General features: G+C 37.4%; 1 protein-coding gene across 1 annotated transcript in view; it reads left to right on the forward strand.

The window, feature by feature from the left end:
• Window positions 1–5,289: 5,289 nt before the first annotated feature.
• The window catches only part of pacsin1a (protein kinase C and casein kinase substrate in neurons 1a), a 34,536-nt gene continuing 20,853 nt past the window's right edge, over window positions 5,290–18,972 (forward strand). Inside the window, exons 1-2 of the mRNA XM_042004169.1 lie at window positions 5,290–5,520; window positions 12,077–12,147. The gene's annotated coding sequence lies outside the window, so the exon portion shown is untranslated. The remainder of the gene's footprint in view (window positions 5,521–12,076; window positions 12,148–18,972) is intronic.

The following is an 18,972-nucleotide window of genomic DNA, read 5'->3' on the forward strand; positions in this document are numbered from 1 at the left end:
CCACCCAGACAGGGGCAGTCACCATGGCAACAACCCGGCAAACAGAGCAGGCAGAGCTACTGGTGTGAAGGATGCCCAGGAGGAAACGCTAAAGTTTGACTGCTGTGCTGCAGCTCAGTGATGTATGCAGGAAAAATTTTTATGGAGTGGCCATGATAAGATGTTAGTGTGGGTTGGCCAATGAATACATATCACTTACTTAAAACAATATCCAGCAGGATCATTATAAACTTTGGTTAAAACCTGTTTGTAAAATACAGGAATTCTTTGGTGTCTGAAAGCAAACACTGTTTAAAGATGAGATATGAACTTTGAAAAAAAACAATACAGACGACACAACAGTTTAAACAACTGAAATAAAACTATATACAAAAACACAAATAAACTATTGGTGGCATGTCTCTAACATCCTACGTGTTGTGGAACTTCAGTTTGGAGATGGTACAGGGTTCATTCCAAATAATGTTGCAACTTGGTTTTGCTGAACATCAGCTTGACGTTGGTTTTATCATACACATGCTATTCAGATCAGTCAAATGTAGTATACTTGGAGCAGACACCAACTGTAACCATGCACAGAGGTGCTGTTAATCAGCCACCAAATAGTCAGCTTCTCTGGTACCAGAAGCTCAAAACAAAATTTAGTAGCAGAATAAGTTGTTTTGCATTGCCAGGGAAGATTTGACAAGTTCTTCATGGGTGCAAAACACATGCTGCTCACCCCACAAAATGATTTCTCATACATATCTGGTACCATTTAAAAAGGAAATACAGTGGTCCCTCGTTTATTGCTGGGATTACGTTCTGATAACATGAAATCCGCGAAATGACGACCTTATAGACCTTTCCCAAATTGCAATTAACATTTTCAACATTCTCACACACAAAAGAAAAAAGAAAACATTAAAATTCAATGCAATTTTGAACATATAAAACAGAACTGTTACTAAATCATTTTTCACCTAACATCCATACATTTCTGACATTTGATGTATCTGCAAATGACTGAATAACAAAATGTTGCTATTAAATTTTAATAAGGTTTTAATGTTGATAAAGAAACACAATCAATCAAAAACCTCACAAAGCTGGAAGGCAGGTATGATTATATACATAACAGTAAAATGATCAATTCCAAACAACAATTTTGTGCATGCACAATAAAAATGAAGGGTAAGAGATCACGCAGTTAAAAGACAGTTAATAGTCTAAAAAGCAGGAGAAACTTTCTGCTAAAGGATCACTGTTTCCCCAATTTGTAAGAAAGTCCTCATCACAGTCTGTCAGCCTTTGCCCCTTTGTGCTTCTGTGGAGATGAAGCTTGTCCAATAATGATCCTAATTTACTACCTGTTCACAGCAAGGTGATCTCAGGGAACTTTACATACATAGAAACTCAGTAACTTCCTGTAAGCTGACTAGTTGAGAGAGAAAGAGCAAGAGAGAAAGAGAGAGAAATAACAATGAATACTGAGAAGGTTTGCCTGGTCCTCCAGGAGTTTATGATGTGTAATCTTAACTTACTTGTGGAAAAAGCATCTAAAAGAAACCCGAGGGATATAGGTACTCAAACCTGGACTTGATGGACTGAAGTCCAGAATTAATATGCGAGTTCATACATATGAAAGGCATGTTGTATTTAAAGTTTGCTCTGTAAGAGCTGACACATTTGACAGTGGCAGTTAAATAAGGCTCCTGTCTGATGAATAATGGTTTTGTGATTTTTGGAAGTAATACAGAAAAGAGGATACAATTTTTAGATCCCTTTTTCTTCCATCGAAGTGGGACAGGGCTGAAAATTTCAGATGCAGTATCTCAAATACATACAGTAAAAATAAATAAATAAAAACACTTTAGCAGACAACAATTCACTGTGTATGATTTCAAAACCGTTAGATGTGTCAGTTATATTTACGTATTTCAGTAACAGTGAATGGTCATACTGTATATGTGTCTTGTAAAACCAACTAATTATCAATTTTATTTCAAAATGAAAAAAAAATATTTTAATGGGAGACTGCTTTGCAATTAATGTATACACTGTATAACACCCCTTAACATATGTTTGTTGTACAGGAACAAGGATAGAATGACTACATTAAAATTGTAGATTCAAAGATTTACGGCAGATTTAGAGATGGTGTTTACACTGTCATATGATTTCCACTAGATGTCAGTAAGCATGTGTGGGTCATGAAGAGGGGATGGCAATGGTGCGGTTTTCTTTTGACCATACACATTTCAGATGTTAAATTTAACCTTTTTGTTTCATAATATCATTAGTTATTTTTGTTAATAAAACACAGTATTATAGGCCAGTGGGACCCATAGTTAGTGTAGGCTACCCATGTATCTCCTTGATAAGTACAGAGTATAACCCAGGCAGACAGAAGGGAAAACTGAGCTGGCCTCATTTTATGGATCCAAGAGGAATGACTTGCAAAGAAAAATAATCATAAAATGTTATTTAATCTGTTCTCATACTTTGAGAAGATTGTTGTGGCTGAAGGTTAAATATAGAATAACATTAAATCCTTTATATGAAGCTGCTAAATTTGTGTGTACGTGTGGTAAAAGTATGGATATTCTGGAGCATTAGGGTATGTTTTATTTGAATGTATACCAAAGCATTTTTTTCATATAATGAAAAGTTGAGCAGGAATGTGCAATATAGATTTTACTGTTGAGGTTTTGAGTAAATCTTTGATATAACATCAATGAGACCAAAGCCAGGATCTTTTAAAACTATTTAAAGGCATTTGATTCTCAATTCACAAACAAAAATTACTCTTTTTTACAGTGTTTGTGGTGGGAGTTGAATGTTTTAGTAGGGCACGTTGTTCCACCAGAGATAAATAATGCATAAATGAAGAAAGAAATTGATGCGTAATTTCTATAGCAAATAGGTCTGCTGATATTAAACACCATGACACAGTTTAATCCCATTAACAGCAAAGATCTGGGTGACATCTTATGTCAGCTGAACTCCTCCTCTTGCTGTTTGGACATCCTGCCAGCAGGTTTCTTCAAAAAGGTCTCAAAGACTCTGGAGCAAGATCTGTTACTGACTGTGAACTTGTCTTTAATTTTGGGCATCTTCCCAGAACTCTAAAAACAGCTGTAATCAAGCCTCTGCTAAAAAGGGACAGTCTAGACAAGACACAAATGAACAACTTCCTGCCAATCTCTAAACTTTTTTTCTGAGTGAGAATATCGAAAAAGCTGTCATCAGTTAAATGACTTTTTAACAAAAAAAAAAAAAAAACTGCTACGATGTCTTCCAGTCAGGTTTTAGACAGCACCACAGCACTGAGATGCTCTAACCAAAGTCATTAATGACATATGTTTGAATACAGATGATGGAAAAATGTCAGTCTCAGTCTTACTGGACTTCTGTGCTGCATTTGATACAGTTGACCACAATGTATAATACTTAAACAACTGGAGACCTGGATGAGCCTCTCTGGTACTGCACTACACTGGTTTAAATCCTATTTAGAGAATAGAAAGTGTATTGTGTCAATAGGTAATTTCACATCTGAGCAGACAAGAATTACATGTGGAGTTCCCCAAGGTTCCATCCTGGGGCCTCTTCTGTTTAGTATCTTGCTCCCACTGGCACAGGTCAACAAAATTAGTTACCATAGCCACGCAGATTACACACAGATATATATTACAATGTCACCAGGAGACCGAGGCCCTGTACAGACTCTTAGTAAATGCATTGAAGAGAATACTGACTGGATGTGCTTGAACTTTCTTCAGTAAACAAATTAAAAACTGAGGTGATTGTCTTTGGTGCCAAAGAGAAACTATTAAAGGTCACCACAGAGCTTCAGTCTATACATCTAAAAACCACCAACCAGGCCAGAAATCTGGGTGTAATGATGGACTCAGACCTTAACTTTGAGAAATACAGTGAAGGAATTACAAAGTCAGCCTACTATCACCTTAATAATATATTAAGGTTAAGAATTCTGATGTCTCAGCAACTAGTCCATGGTTTAATTTTTAGTCAGCTTGATTATTGTAACAGTATTTTTACAGGTTCTACCTAAAAAATCAATTAGACACCTGCAGCTTATTCAGAACTCACCTCCTTGAGTCCTCACTAAGACCAAAAAAGTGGACCACATTAGTCCAGCTCTGAGGTCTTTACACTGGCTGCCGGTTCATCAGAGAATAGAGCTTTATATTCTATAAAGCTCTGAATGGTTTAGGACCAAAATACATCAGTGACCTCTTGACCCAGTATGAACCTAACAGATCCCTCAGGTCATCTGGATCCAGTTTCTTTTCAGTTCCCAGAGTCAGAACCAGACATGGAGAAGCTGCAGTCAGAAGCTGCATTCAGCTTCTATGCTCCACATGTCTGGAACAAACTCCCAGAAAGCCTCAGATCAACTGAATCACTTTAATTTAAATCCAGGTTAAAGTCTCACCTGTTCTCTGCTGCATCTCAACAGTTCTTATTTAGAAGTACAAATCTGCATCTGTTTCTTTTAAGCTTGATTTTTTAAAAATTGATCATGTTTTAATACTTTTTTCCCCACAGTGGAACTTTATTTCTTGCATTTTATCTATGTTATCTTAGCCTTTTCTTTCTGTTTTTATTTATTTTACCCCTGCTGTAATGCTTTTAATGTTTTATGTAAAGCACTTTGATTGTCCTGTACATGAAATGTGCTATAACATATAATTTTGCTTTGCCTTGCCTTGATATATTAGTGCTTCCATTTCTCTTTGTAGACACTGATCATGAATTTGAGGGCAGACGGTTATATTATTCAATTTTCAGCGTTGAAAACAAAATAGTAATGCAGACAGTCTGCACAATGGTACACAATGTGCAACCATGAAAATCAGCAGGTGGACAGATCTATCTAATGCACCTGAACTGGATGAGCCAGTAGACGCGCATTAGGCAGCAAAAGGACTAAAACGCCACGTCCACCCCCTCCCTTTCGGTGTAGTGCAATGTGGGCGTGGTTTACCAGAACAGGAGGCGACACCTCCTTCTAACCAGCGTTTCTCATTGGTTTGACAGTGGATGTCACATATGGGGCTCTCCCCGTCCTTTTAACACAAATATTATATTGAAAATGGTACATTATGTTATTTAAAAATGCATATATATTCCCTTTACATTTGAAGCAAGTATAAAATTCACGCTGATGAAACCAAAAAATAATATTTTCATAAAAATATTGGCACACTTGGCAAAGCTCCCCTATACCAGCGTTGGGAGGGGGATTTTTAAAGTCGCGTTTCCAAGTTGCATTATTTCATTCGTTTCTCTGCAGCCCGTTTCTGTCGTCCATTGAGAGTAAAAGCTGGGCCATCCCTCCAACGCGCGCCTGTGCTGTGGAGCTCCCCCTTGCTGTGCGCATCGTGATCTCGTGGATGCAGTCTTGCAGAGAACGCAGGGTCACCTTCTGTCACTGCAAGGGGAAATACTGAATAACTTGAAGCAGAAATTACTGGGTAGTAGTGCAACAGATCAGCAGCAGCAGCATCTCCGGTAAGTTAGACTGTGTGTTTGCTCCGTGTTGATGCCACATTGCTGCACTGCAATGAGAAGCTCAGCATCCTTTTAGCAAAGGGCGATGCAGGAAGAAAGAAATCTCACATAATTTCCCTTCATTTATATGATGTCTCGTCTTACGTCCTTTCGGCTGCAGTACTTACTAAATAGCTACTACCGATTCAGTGGCAACACTTTAACGTTTGTAGTTTGTAATTATGCATGCGTCATTTTACATGATCTGCCGTTGTTTGCATACGCCAAGGGTGAAGATGCCCGGTCTTGCATCATCTTGAATTAATATCGCATGCTTTGCTCACAAGCAAAACTACACCACTGGGTCGTGTAGTTTGGTTTCAGATCACATAATGTCCTTGCTTCCCTTCAAACTGAGGAACGATGCGGGTTTTACCCCTCCAGCTCGTTTTATTAACAGTGCAGTTGTCATGATGTTCAGTTGTTACATTGAACAGTTTGCGCTCTCTTCTTTGCAGAAACGTGTCCAAAACAGCCATCATAATATCAATTATTTTTGACATTTTAAACATATTGTCGATTGAGGCCATACGGCTGAGGAGAGAATGCCGTTCTCTGCAGCTTTCCATGCGCCAAAAGGGTAAACAAGACCATGAATATGAGCTACGTCGATCAAAGACGGCGTATCATCACTACTTGGACAATAGAATGTCTTTTTTACAGGTTCAAATGCATTGCTAGATGGCCAGAAATGACCATATCTTGTATTTGAGGATGTCTTGATGAAATGGACTCGAATGTTAATGAGAACATTTCGCTCTGGCGTTATGTAATTGGTTGTCACAGCACAGCGAGGAGCCATCTCTAGCGTCATTGTTTTTCCTCTGACAAACCAACAGCACCACAGAGGAGGAGCATCCCGCTTTCTACATGGGATTAGGTGCATGTGGTCTTTTAATCATTCATCAAATCTGCTCTCTTGCTGAAATGCATCTAGGCTTAGGCTACAGCTAGCTAAAGTATCTCATGGCCACGTTCATGTGTTTGGCAGCAGACATGTCATCTTATGCTGTGATGATGTGTTTCAAGGGTTGCTTAAATGGCAGCTGCATGGGGCGTTACATCTTCTCCCCCCCCCCCCCCCCCCCCCCCCCCCCCCAAAAAAAAACCCTGCAGCTGCTGTCATTTCCCAAGACATCTACTCCTGTTTTAAACCACACAGTTTCTCTGTGCATGAGAACGCACACATGATTTAAGGGCTATTATGTGTTTTCATCAAAAACCCTCTCGGAAAGGATTTGTAATGATGGAAGAGCAGATGTCAGTCAGGTCGCTTGGGTTTGCCTTTTGGAGCTGTCCATGGTGCTGAATTCACTGTTTGCTGGAGTTCATGTCTGTCAGCAGCCAAGGTGCCCCCAAGAGAGCCGAGACGAGGCAGCAGAGAGGAGATGATGATACCATCAGTGGGGGTTATTGAGTTGTATAGCTGGGAGGGGAGTTAAAGAGTACTTGCTATTTATTAGCAGACTCCTCCCTCTTTAAAATGAAGACAGATCAAAATTTTATATCCATCTACATCTATCATGATTTTGTGGAATACAATGGTTTTTCATGTTCTTTAACTGTGTTTTAAAGTCGAGTTCTACATTTTAGGGGCTGGGAAAAGTATGATGTCATATTTGTTTTTTCATATCATTGAAATAAAAAAATGCAACCAAATCATAAATCCCTGTCATAAAGTTCATTTAACTTTTTAAACCCAACTGCATCCCTTGAATTATTAGCAAAGTTCTCCTCCTCCTTTTCCTCTGAGGCTGCATTTAATTTTTTTTTTTTTTTTTAGAAACATAACCCATCTCTTACTTCCTGTAGTGATTACACTACATCTGCAATTCTGTTCATTTTATTTATTCCAGTATGACTTGTTTTGTTTTATATTGAAGTGAAGATAATCCTCCTACACAGGAAGTTTCTTCCCTGGATTTGATTATGATCTGTGCTCATGCAACCACTGGCTTGATCTGTGGTTATCTGTAACCTCTTTATACAGTAGTTATTACGTGAACATCATCTACCATCAGGACCGCTGCTGATAGGAAGCTTAACCTAGGAGGAGAAAATGTAATCGTTTAAAGAAGTTGCACTAAATGGTTTCAACAGTGTTTTTTAATCCGACTCCTCCTCAGTTTGGTTTCTTGTCATCCGTGACTGACAGAGGATTAAGACCAACATGGAATTTATCAGAAATATGCACTTAAAGCTGCCTTGACTTGTTCTTTTGTTTAACAGAAAAATATAAAGTAATGGAAGTTAAATGGAAGGAGGCTTTAAATGATTGTTGTTAGTAGAAAGCTGATTTATTAAAACACCAGATAAAACTGGTTTATTTGACTTGGCATACAACAGTAATTTGTGTTTTAAATGAGATTCTGTTTTTCTGTGTTTTAGTGCATAAAGGCAGAGTGAGTACTAATGGAGGGATTGGTTCAGAATACTCGAATGAGCCTTTTAGAAACAAACCTAATAGTCCCAAAGAGATTTGAGTTAGACCTGATCCCCTTTCTGTCTTTATATATCTTCCAAGGGGAATGTGGTGTTTGCTGATGCTGGTGACCTCTTTTGTTGTTGTTAGTCCTCAGTGTTTGTACAACTTCAAATGTCAGGTACAGAGGACAGCGTGTGAAATAGTGGGATGGTGTTTTTTGGGCTTAGTGTGATGTGTTTGTTGGTGAAAGGGTTAAGGCTGCTGTTTGTCTGTTAGGAGAAGAGATAGTGCTGTCTGACAAGGTGTGAGAAAAGAGGCGATGTAAGAGTGGAGAGTCTGAAGGGCAGCCGCCGTGTCTCATTTCTCTCAGCACAGAGGAGAACACACATGGGGGAAGACTCTATCTTTGGCGAAAGATTGATGGTGCTAAAGATGATCAAAAGCATCTGCAGCGACTTTCACAGCACAGAAGGAATCTCAATTTTTTTTCTGAATCCATAATTATGATTTTAAGATAAAATCTCTATTAACAAAACTGTGGAGCTATTACTATTCTAGTTATTTCATGAAATATTAATGGACAGCTCTGTACCCGAGGGATGATCCAGATATATCACAAAGAAATGGCTTCAATTTTATAGTCATTTATTATCCCTCATATCCCACGTGTTTTTCTCTTTGTAGAATCAGGTTTATGTTATCTGAGGCTTGTTGTGTAGGGCCAACACATGTCCTGCTCTGAATCATTTTTGTGTAGCTCTCCTTCATTCTGAAGGGAGAGCAAAAACTTGGTGTCTCATGAACCTTTTGGCTGTTCAAAATGGAGTCTTGTGTGAAAACGGAGGATTTGAAGAGTCAAAGTTTTCATCTGTACTGGTGTGAATAGTTCAACATCAACATCAGTGGGTTTCCTGAGACAGGCCTGTGGGTACAGCTGTCTCAGGAAACACATTTGTGTTCTATATTCAGAAAGATTAGGAGGTTTTCTGTTAATGAACAGACAAATCAAAGGGATATTTTGGTAACACTTTCCACCATGACATGTGCTGTATATGCATTGCTAAATATTGCCAGGGTGCAAATCATTTCTTAGTTTCAAATGTTGAAATTGAAATATTTGTTTGCTTTTTACTTGTTAAGTTTAGTTCATTTTGAATTTGATCATGTTTATCACTGTTGCATCACATCTTCTCTGTAAGCATTTGAAGAAAGTGTCTGCAACAGTTTGAACTGTAACATGCTTTTTTATTCTCTCCATGTTTCAGCTGCATAGCAATTCATAGGCTTTTCTGTGTGTTTCCTCACATTAGTGTAGTGCATAACGTGGAGCCCTGTTGTTGGGATTTGAGCAGGATGTGGTTTGGCATCATGCTGGCAAATATATTTATATATGTGGATTCCCTGATTTTTTTAATGATGTCACGTAGAGTACAATAGCATAAATAATTTAATATTAAAAATAATAATTCATAACATGTTGGCCTGTTTACTCACAAACCCTTTCTCCGTGTTTTATTAATCCCTCTATGTTTCCTCATAGTTTTCATATTTGTGAAAGACTCTGATTTTTTTTATTTCATTTCTATAAATCTTTAAAACAAACTTCTCAGTTTTAGCAATTTATGTGTCATCTTCATAGAATTCTGCTTTTAAGTTATATTTTACATAACTAGGGCAATCTCAGTTTCCTCACATGATTAAAAAAACTTTTTTTCCCTCATTTGTTTGTTTGTTTGTTTGTTTTGATAAGGTTTGATAAGAGGAAACATGCCTGCAGTGATATTTTTGGAGATGATGGTGAAAAATGCTGATCTCAGTTTTCCAGGGTCTAAGTTGATGACTTAACAAACTACAATGAAAAGCTACCAAACTAGCTGCAGAAACCTAAAAATTTAACTGATGCAAACAGTCATGGATGGAAAAACACCAGCAATGTGGAGTGACTATGAGTCAGCATTTTTACATGAATATTTGGCAAGATTAGTAGGATGTGGCCATCGTCCATCAGAATTATCTGATGCATCTCTTGCTGCTTTTGTTTTATATCTGGATGCATCGTCACAGTTTTGCTTGAAATTCTTTCCACCCACCCAGTTTTGTTTTCTAGACTACATGCTCACATGATGCTCAGATCAGCACACACTGTGGGGTACAGAGAGAAAGATTCAGTCACATGCATCCGAATGACTGAAAACACTGACACGTTCCAGTAAAGGCTACATTCCTGAAAAGAGATAAATAGTGTTGGATCTGGCTGTAAGGTTTTTAAGCATGGCACACAAAGAGGTTGCACTGTCCCACCATGACTAAATGGATGAAGCCTTTGTGATTAATTCAAACAAGGCAGAAATGCAGTTATTAAAAGTTGTAATCAAATTAACATTAGCTAAGTAATGTTATCACAGTGTAATTTACTCATTAATACACAATTTGGATGATTTAAAGCATTTTTTAAATCCAATTTTCAAATAAAGATAATTAGGCTTAATATATTTAAAATGTTTCCTAGCCACAGAGCCCCACTTTGTTATATTTCACCATATAGGTCCATGACTGGCAACATTTCAGGTAGACATTAAAATAAATAAATAAATAAATAAATAAATAAATAAATAAATAAATAAATAAATAAATAAATAAATAAAATCCAAGGGCTAAAGGCATTAAAATGAACCTAATTTAATTCTAAATCAAGTGTGACTCTAGATTAGCTTTAAACCATCATAACTCAAAATGGTTTGAAAACAAGAGAAATGTTTTCTCATTGGTTGAATCTCTAGAGGCTTGCCTAATGCAAACATGACAAAGACAACTGAAGCTGTTTCACTGTTGAGGCTCAGTCTCGTGTCCTTTTAGTGGTGGAGCAGTGTTGACTTTCAGCTTCAGTCTTTCCACAAAGCCAGCGTCATCCTGGACCTTGTAAATACATCAGCTAACCAAACTTTTTTTTAGATTGTGTTGCCAATCAGGGTAAACTTACCTCCTCAAATGCTCCAAGATCACTGGGTCTATAGGAGTCGCTGACATCTGTTTGGTCTTCGCAACCAAACAAAGTTTGTTGGAGACATCTCCAAAACAAAGGGAACAAAAGTGCTGGGCTTTCAGATGTATGTTGATCACTTTTTCCTTGATATGCAAACCTCCACTTTTAGCATGGTTGCAGTGGATAACAAGCACTCTTGAGATGGAGCACTCTGCCTTCCATATTTGACCCTATCAGGAGCTATGAAGTGATGAGGACAAGGGGATGAAAACTGTCTTATGAGCAAGCATTTGTGACCACTGGATAAATCTTTTGTATAAAAGTGCTAAAACATGTCTATACCTCTATTTCTGAGATGTAAGTGATGTTAAGGGTATATTACATTGTTTTAACACTGCAGAGAAGCTGGAAAAATGTGCTATTGGCCCTCAAAGCTGAAATTAATTCTTCACAGCTTAATTTAAAATCTACACTGAATGGGCACTTCAGGTATTTGAGGAAATGACAGCATAAACAGAAGATATGAAAATGATTTTGTAGCTTAGCTTATAATATTTTTCATTGCCAATCAAGCTTAATATAACCATCACAGTTTAGCCAGAGGGTAAGCTGTGGCTTGCCACAGTTTTTCTTTGCTGGTATAATTTACAATAATGTGATTAAACAAATTAAAGCAGCAAAGCATCATATTTTTTGCTTGGTAAATGACAAACATTATGACATTTTGTCCCCATTTAATTTTCTCAAATGATTTCACAGACTAATGGAACTGGAGTAGATGAAGTAGTGGTGCAGTCATTGTAGCTGCAGGGTGGACTAAAACCAATCTAGTCAGCAAATTAAATTTTTTTTGTATTTTATACATATATATATATGGCCTGCCCTGATCTAGCTAGGCAGTTCCTGTACATAGTGGCCTCTGTGGTCATGGGTGGGGTGGATCCCAGTGTAGACGAGTCCCTAAGATGTTGTTTCAGAAGTGCTCTGACACATTTTTCAGCTAATTTCCATATTAACTTTCATTCAGAGCAATCAGTTGCACTTTTAGTTTTCTGTTGCATGATGTCAAAAGGACTGACCCCAAACATTTAATGCTTTTATCCCGACAGGTGATCTCCTGCAGGGGACCAACAGCTCTTTCTAAGGTTTATGGAAACCTGACCTCCCATTGGTGGAGAAGGTGAGTCGTCCTTGTTTGATCCATCTGTTTATCCAGATCACATTCTTTGCGGGAATTTCTGTTTATAGTGTGATTTGTAAGGATGCCAGAGGGACAACGTCAACATGAGCTCAAACCTGCACCTTTTTTCAGAACAGTTTTTGTCATGTGAATTGTTAAACGCACCACTTATAGTAATTAATAGCTCTTTGTCTGTGGTGTTAATATTTCATGAGGGTTTCTTGGGCTGTGGAGCAGGCAAATGGGAAGGCAGGGGAAAGTTGTCTATCTGAGGCTCTGTTTTAGGTTGTGTACACTGTGCATGTGAATTTGCAGTATAATTCACACGACATATAGCATTACAGTGCTCTTGGATTGCATTTTAGCTTCCAAGTTGCTCCAGCAGATATCCACCAATCTGCTGTCTTTACTACTTTGACTCTAAAATTTCCATATTGTTTATCTTTTAATAAAAATCATGCAGGTTTTACTCTTACTATCTCACGCAGAGTAGCTCCCACTGTCTCACAGGGAAGAATCATAACTCATGGGTAGTTATTGATTTTCTTTACTTGATCTCTTTATTCGGTGGGCATTATGACACAGTATCACTACAGAAAAAGGTTTGATCAGAAGCTTTATGAATGCAGCCTGTTGTTTATATTTACAAAGAGGCTCATTAGTACATGGTGGCCAAGTTAAAAAAGACTTCTCCAAAGATCTGTGCATTTTAAAATGAGGAAAAGAGGCTATGTCAGAAAGATATATACAGTTTTTTTTAACTGATGCTCATGGGTTTAGCAGAAATATAAGAGATGAAACTATAAAGCAAATTCATTTCACCTTCATCAATATAGTACAGATACAACTGTCAGCATTTCATTCTACTTCAAGATTGCATTATTTAGCGTTTTAGCTCTTAAGATGAAATTTCTTACAAGTCAGAAACAAATTATTGAGATTACTAGCTGTTTTTTCTGCCCCATTTTCAGCTGTCTTTGTACATTTTCACTTTCACTGTAGTCAAAAAATGCTCCTACATTATTCTTGAATTATTGCATATCTAAGAAAAAGTTTGTTAAACAGGAAGTGGAGGAAACTGTAAACATCTAAGTTGTAGCTGCATCAAAGGGTTAGTAGATAGATTTAGTATATAAACTCAGTTGCACCCTTTTGCTTGTCCTAGAAACTTTGAAAAATTAGGCTAATTTAATATTTTATTGGTTGCCACTCTTTTCCTGGTGCCAGTTGGGAGATGCACTCATTCAGGCTGGTTATCCATCTCTTAAATGACATTTAAAACACATTTATTTATTTATTTTATTGCATCCTTATTTAGCAGTTATCTGTATTTTTTGGCCCAGGATTGGATATATCCATCTTTCCACAAGCCAATTTGGCAAAACCTGTCATCAAGACTTTTCCTTATAAGCACTCCAAGAAGGCTGAGGTGTGTGCCAAGCAGAAGAACTGTAAAGAAACAGCTGAAGGTTGATCTGGTTTAATTTAGCTGTGTTTTGCTGTGGCTTTATTTGGTTCAATCTGGTCAGGATTTCAGAGTTCAATTTTTTGCTTTCAAGTGCTGAAACTCAACTTCAAGCTGTCAAATGTAAAATGAGTCGCTCTCAGAGTGAACACAGTAAGCCCTGCATGCTTCAGCTTCAAGTGAAAGCCCTTGATCTTTGCTGTTCAGTTCTGATTGGAGTCTTAGGTTTACAGTCACTAGCTTTTTCACTGGGAAGAAAATGATCAATCAGTAGCTGAGTTTCCTCAGCCCTTTTCTATTCACATTTAAAAGATGTGGGTAAGATAAAATGAATGGAGACTTTCAAGAAAAGTATAGGAAAATCCAAAATGATGAAAAAAGGTGGCTTTTGCTTATTTCAAGGACGATCTTATGTGCATTGCTGGAAATGAGAACAACTTTGCAAATCACATGTAACCCGGCAAAGATGGAAAAAATGTAATTCATATAACTGAGTAGTGTCTTTCCAGGCATTATATGAATGAATGAATGAATGAAAAATACTTTATTAATCCCTTTGCAGGGAAATTCATGTTTTCAGTACAACCCATCCAAGACTAGACAAAACAACATATGATGACACAAACAGAACAGGCATACTGACGGAGCAGCCATTTCTACAGCGCTCCTTGTCTTAGATATAGGTGAAAGGTAACATTAGGGGAGTAAGATGTAGCTGGAGAGGATAAAAAAAAGGCATCTCCACACTGGGCCTAAGGGCCCATTATTGAGATACATATGGTAATCCAGATATCATAAAATGTCTCTCTTCACTTTATTGTGGTTGTTACAACAGTTTGTGGAGGAATAATGGAAATCCTGCATGTTACTCAGCCTAAGTGGCCTCGGCGTATTAGAGAAGCATAAACTGTAAAAAGGGATGTAAAGTGACCACAGGTGTCAAACCTCAGTTGACATTTCTCTAAGCAAAAGTGGTGGTTAGGAAAAAAAGAAAAGAAGGTGGTACTAAACAGAAAGCGCTGGGGAAACATAACTAATCAAATAAACTGGCAACCATTTAGTAGCATGACTGGGTTTTAACAGAGCACCTTAAAGAGGCAGAGTCTTTCATGAGTAATACCAATGAGCAAAGGTTTCAATCAATCTGTAAAAACAAAACTGCATCTACAAATTTTGGAGCCATTTCAGAACAAAGTTTTTCATCTCTGAAACTATGAAGACTCAGAACAGCCCATCATCATTGTCATCAGCATCACTGCATGGACTAAACAGCACTTCTGAAAACCACTGTCAGTGATTATGGTTTGCTGTGCAATGTTCAAATGTAGGTTGTCACACAAACAAAGATGTCTGTATGAACATAATACAGCAACACTGCTATCTTCTCTTTGTCAAAGTTAATTTAAAATTAAATTAGGTTAAGTGAAAAAGTGTTTTGAGGCCAGAAGAATCAAACATTTAAATTCTTTGGGGGGAAAAAATCAAATTTTGGATGCTATATCCTCCAGACTAAACGAGGGGAGGGGGACATCTAGCTACTTATCAGCACTCTCTGCAAGTATGGGTGTGCATTAGTGCCTATAGAACTGGAAAAGCACCATCAATGGTGAAAGGTACAGCTTTAGAGCAACAATTTTTTTTAATTGAAGGTTTTGCATATTTCAGCAAGACAATGCTAAACTGCATTCTGCATTTGTTAGAATAGTATGTCTTTGTAGTGAAAGAGTCTGGGGGTTGGACTAACCCGCCTGCAGTACAGTCCTTTGACCAAATAAAAACATTTGCACGACATAAAAAGAATAATATTATGACAAAGAAACCCAGGACAGTTTTGCATGTAGAATCCTATGTCAAACAAGAATGGAAAAAAATGTTCTCCCAATTGTAAAGAATGATGCTAAAGAGCAGTCAAATTCAAGACAAGCTAATATTTTTCATGAAATAATGACGTGTTTCACTTTAAACATTAGAAAAGCTTTTTATGTTCTATTGTGAATTAAATATTGGGTTATGAGATTTGTGACTATTTTCAATACCTGAGCAAGTTAACTTCTTTTTTTTTTAAGAAGTGTTTGTGTAACAAACCACTTGGTGTGACAAGTTCAACATCAGGCCTACATACTGTTTCAATGACACTGCACCACAAGTATCTATGCAGCCAATAACAGAAATAACATTTGGAACATTAACTGTGTTGCTTAACGTTTGTGTATAATTGAAAATACAAATGTCACTTTCTAAATAAAGTTGATGTAAACAAAAACAAGCTTTTAGCATTAATAAAGTCATTGTAAGGTTGTTAGCATTCTCAGATTAGCATTTAGCTAATGTGTAATCAAACCAAGCCCCTTGGTGACAGTGAGGTGAAGACAGTGTTTGGGTAATCTGGGGCTTACATTTTCAGCCAGTATCATTTAATCTAAGAAAATGCCAGTATTTTTGTCTATACATTTTTTTTATCAAAAAGACCCACAAGGGTTTAAATAGTTTTTAAAGTAATTATGAAGCCATTTATTTTGGTTTTTATAAGAGTGTTACTTCTGATAGTTAAATATCTGCATTATTTTATGAGTTCAAGTTGTGTTGTGCATAAATCTCTTTTTGTTAAAAATAAATTATCTGTAGCACCCTTACTGTTTTTTGTAAATCCCCTTCCGCTCCCTCTACTTCTTAATACTTCACCTACACACATAAGATAAGATAAGATTAACTTTATAGTCCCACTTGGGGAAATTGTTCTTGGCCTCCATCCTCTCAGCTCTGTACAAGCTTTGTTTTTAAAGGCAGGCAATCAGTATTCAGAGCAGCATCTGGCAGCTCCACGATAAAAAAGGCAAAAGACTGTTGTGTCTGAAAAGCTGCATTCAGAAATTTACAGTTGTGTTGCTCACTTTCTCCTTCCCCTGCACTGTTCCCTCTTTCTGTTTGGACATCAGGAGAAACTGGTGTAGAACCAGGGCCTCCATCCTCTCAGCTCCATGTAAGAGCCGCTGCATTCCTCCATCACCACCCATCACAATATGTCTGCCTCCTCTTCCTCTGCTCTGCTCCTCCTGTCCATCTCTCTCCACCCTCCCCTCACTGTTTTTTTCCCCCTGTCTTCACCTCACTGTCACCAAGTGGCTTGTGGCAAGAGGCTTGATAATTACATAACCATTGCAGAAGCATGCTGGACACTGCTTTAAATCGCAACACAACGTGTGTGTGAGAGTTTATATGAGCCACCTATGATGAAGTGAATGTTTCTGTTCAATAGCTGTATGTGAGGATGCATGGATCATTCAGTAGTCTCCTCCAATTTAATCTGGCTGTTTCCCTCTGAATCAAATTTAACAAAAAAAACATCCAGTTTTTTTTAGACTCTTCCTGTTGGCACTCAAGGTAAAACAGGGGGGTATTTAATCAGTTTTTCTTGTATTAAACAATGTGACTTTTGCAGGCTCACATGCATTAAAAGAAGTGATGGTCAAACAAACCCAAACGGCTAACGTTGTGCAAGGAAGATGTGAGATGTTGTTCAAGTATATTCAAAGTTTAGATGTGAGTTCCCACACTATTTATCTTAACGAAGTTACACTATATGATAGCATAGATTCTAATATGTTATCCAAGAAAAGCTTAAGCTTGGAAGTAGAGAAATATAAATCAGTTTACTTAACCAGTATCTTAAACTATCATGGACAACATGGAAAAGCTTGAAGGCTTGAAAGCTTCTGCTGATGGGCATAAGCAGCTGGGATTAGGACCCTTCACGATAAATCCTGCATTGTTTTTGCTCAAATAGGTATTTTGGTATATAAGCAGCTATGGCCTTTATTGTCCCATGAGATTTAATTTACCCACTACATAGCAGAAGCTAACAGAGAAGGACCCTAACCAACGTAAATAAAATAGATTTACAAACTTTTAACAGAGAACACAGCAATCTTTTGCATGCTTTGACTTGCATCCTTTTGATCCAATTGACAGATTTGAAAACCACTTTTCTTGAGTAATTTTAATAAAATGCTTGGTTTGCTCTCCTTTTTAATGGCTTCACCAAAAAACCCTGAAGTTACCTCGATCAGTTTTACAACTTGAGCAATTGAAACAGACAAAAACAATATGAATATGAAGCATTATCCAGGATTCAAAGAACATGTTTGTCACACACAGGTCTACAGTGACAAACCACTGCCTCATGTTATACACAACTAATGAGGCAGATGTGACGTCATGTGAATTCAAGTTATTTTTAAAGAAATCTTTTGTGTGTTTTAATGTAGGCTTGTATAAAGTATTTGGGAGTAGTCAGTTTCTTGCCTGCAGTTTGAGTTTGGAAAAGCAGAGAGGAATTCTGACAGGAAACAAATGAAAAGTATCGTACAGCACAAAGTCATTCTATATTTATTTCTAATTATCTGATGCAGAAGTGGTGCAGTGTGAAAATCACTAAATACAACAGTCACTCAAAACTGCTATGAAACGTTTCACCTTTGAGTCATTTTTACTGATAAAAATTCATTTTTTCTGGCCTTATTACAAGTAGATGTTGGCATCCTTCCATGTGTCTCCAAACTAAGAGGACTGCCGTCTCCTGGAAGTGGGACACTGATAGCTCATAAGTACTTTAGACATCCCTACTTCCCTACTTGCTGAGCCACTAATATGACTATAAACCAAAATACTCAGCTTAACTACAGCAACTGAGTTAGTTTTTAGCATTTATCACTGAGCTTTCATTTTCTTTTCTGTTCTGTTCATCTAAATAAGAGAACAAATAGAGATCCTTTCTAGAGGGACTTTCTATAATTTTTTACACCACCTTTATCCAAGTAAGGCCTTGTGCACTTCATTTTTGTTCATTAGAAATATATTAAATGACTTTCCTATGGCCTTCAACTATACCTTTAATTTGAATTGTTAAGCCATTGTTTTGGTTGATCTGAATTGTGAGCATGGTAAACAGAATACCTTGTAAAGTGACAGAAATTAGCATGTTGCATTAGCATGCTTTACTTTAAGGCTTTTGTGGTGCTTTGACGATCCTCTGACTTTACATCAGTTCAGTTTTCATGTCTAGCACGTTATAACCAGTTACCTGCAACATTCCCCATCTTTGGTATATTTGTCCATCTGCTACTCAGAAAGGTCACCCATCGATCACAGAGCCAACACAGAGACAAATGAGATAAACAGCTACTCACACTCACTCCTGGGGTGAATTTAGAACCACCTATGTTTTGGGACTGTGGGAGGAAGCTGGAGTATCTGGAAAAAGCTCACATATAAACACAAAGAATATGCAAACTCACACAGAAAGACTCTAGCAAAGGTTTGGACCAGTTTCTAGCTGTGAGGTAATGGAGCAATTCAGGGTT

Source organism: Melanotaenia boesemani, chromosome 13, assembly GCF_017639745.1.
Source record: "Melanotaenia boesemani isolate fMelBoe1 chromosome 13, fMelBoe1.pri, whole genome shotgun sequence".
NCBI classification, from domain to species: domain Eukaryota; kingdom Metazoa; phylum Chordata; class Actinopteri; order Atheriniformes; family Melanotaeniidae; genus Melanotaenia; species Melanotaenia boesemani.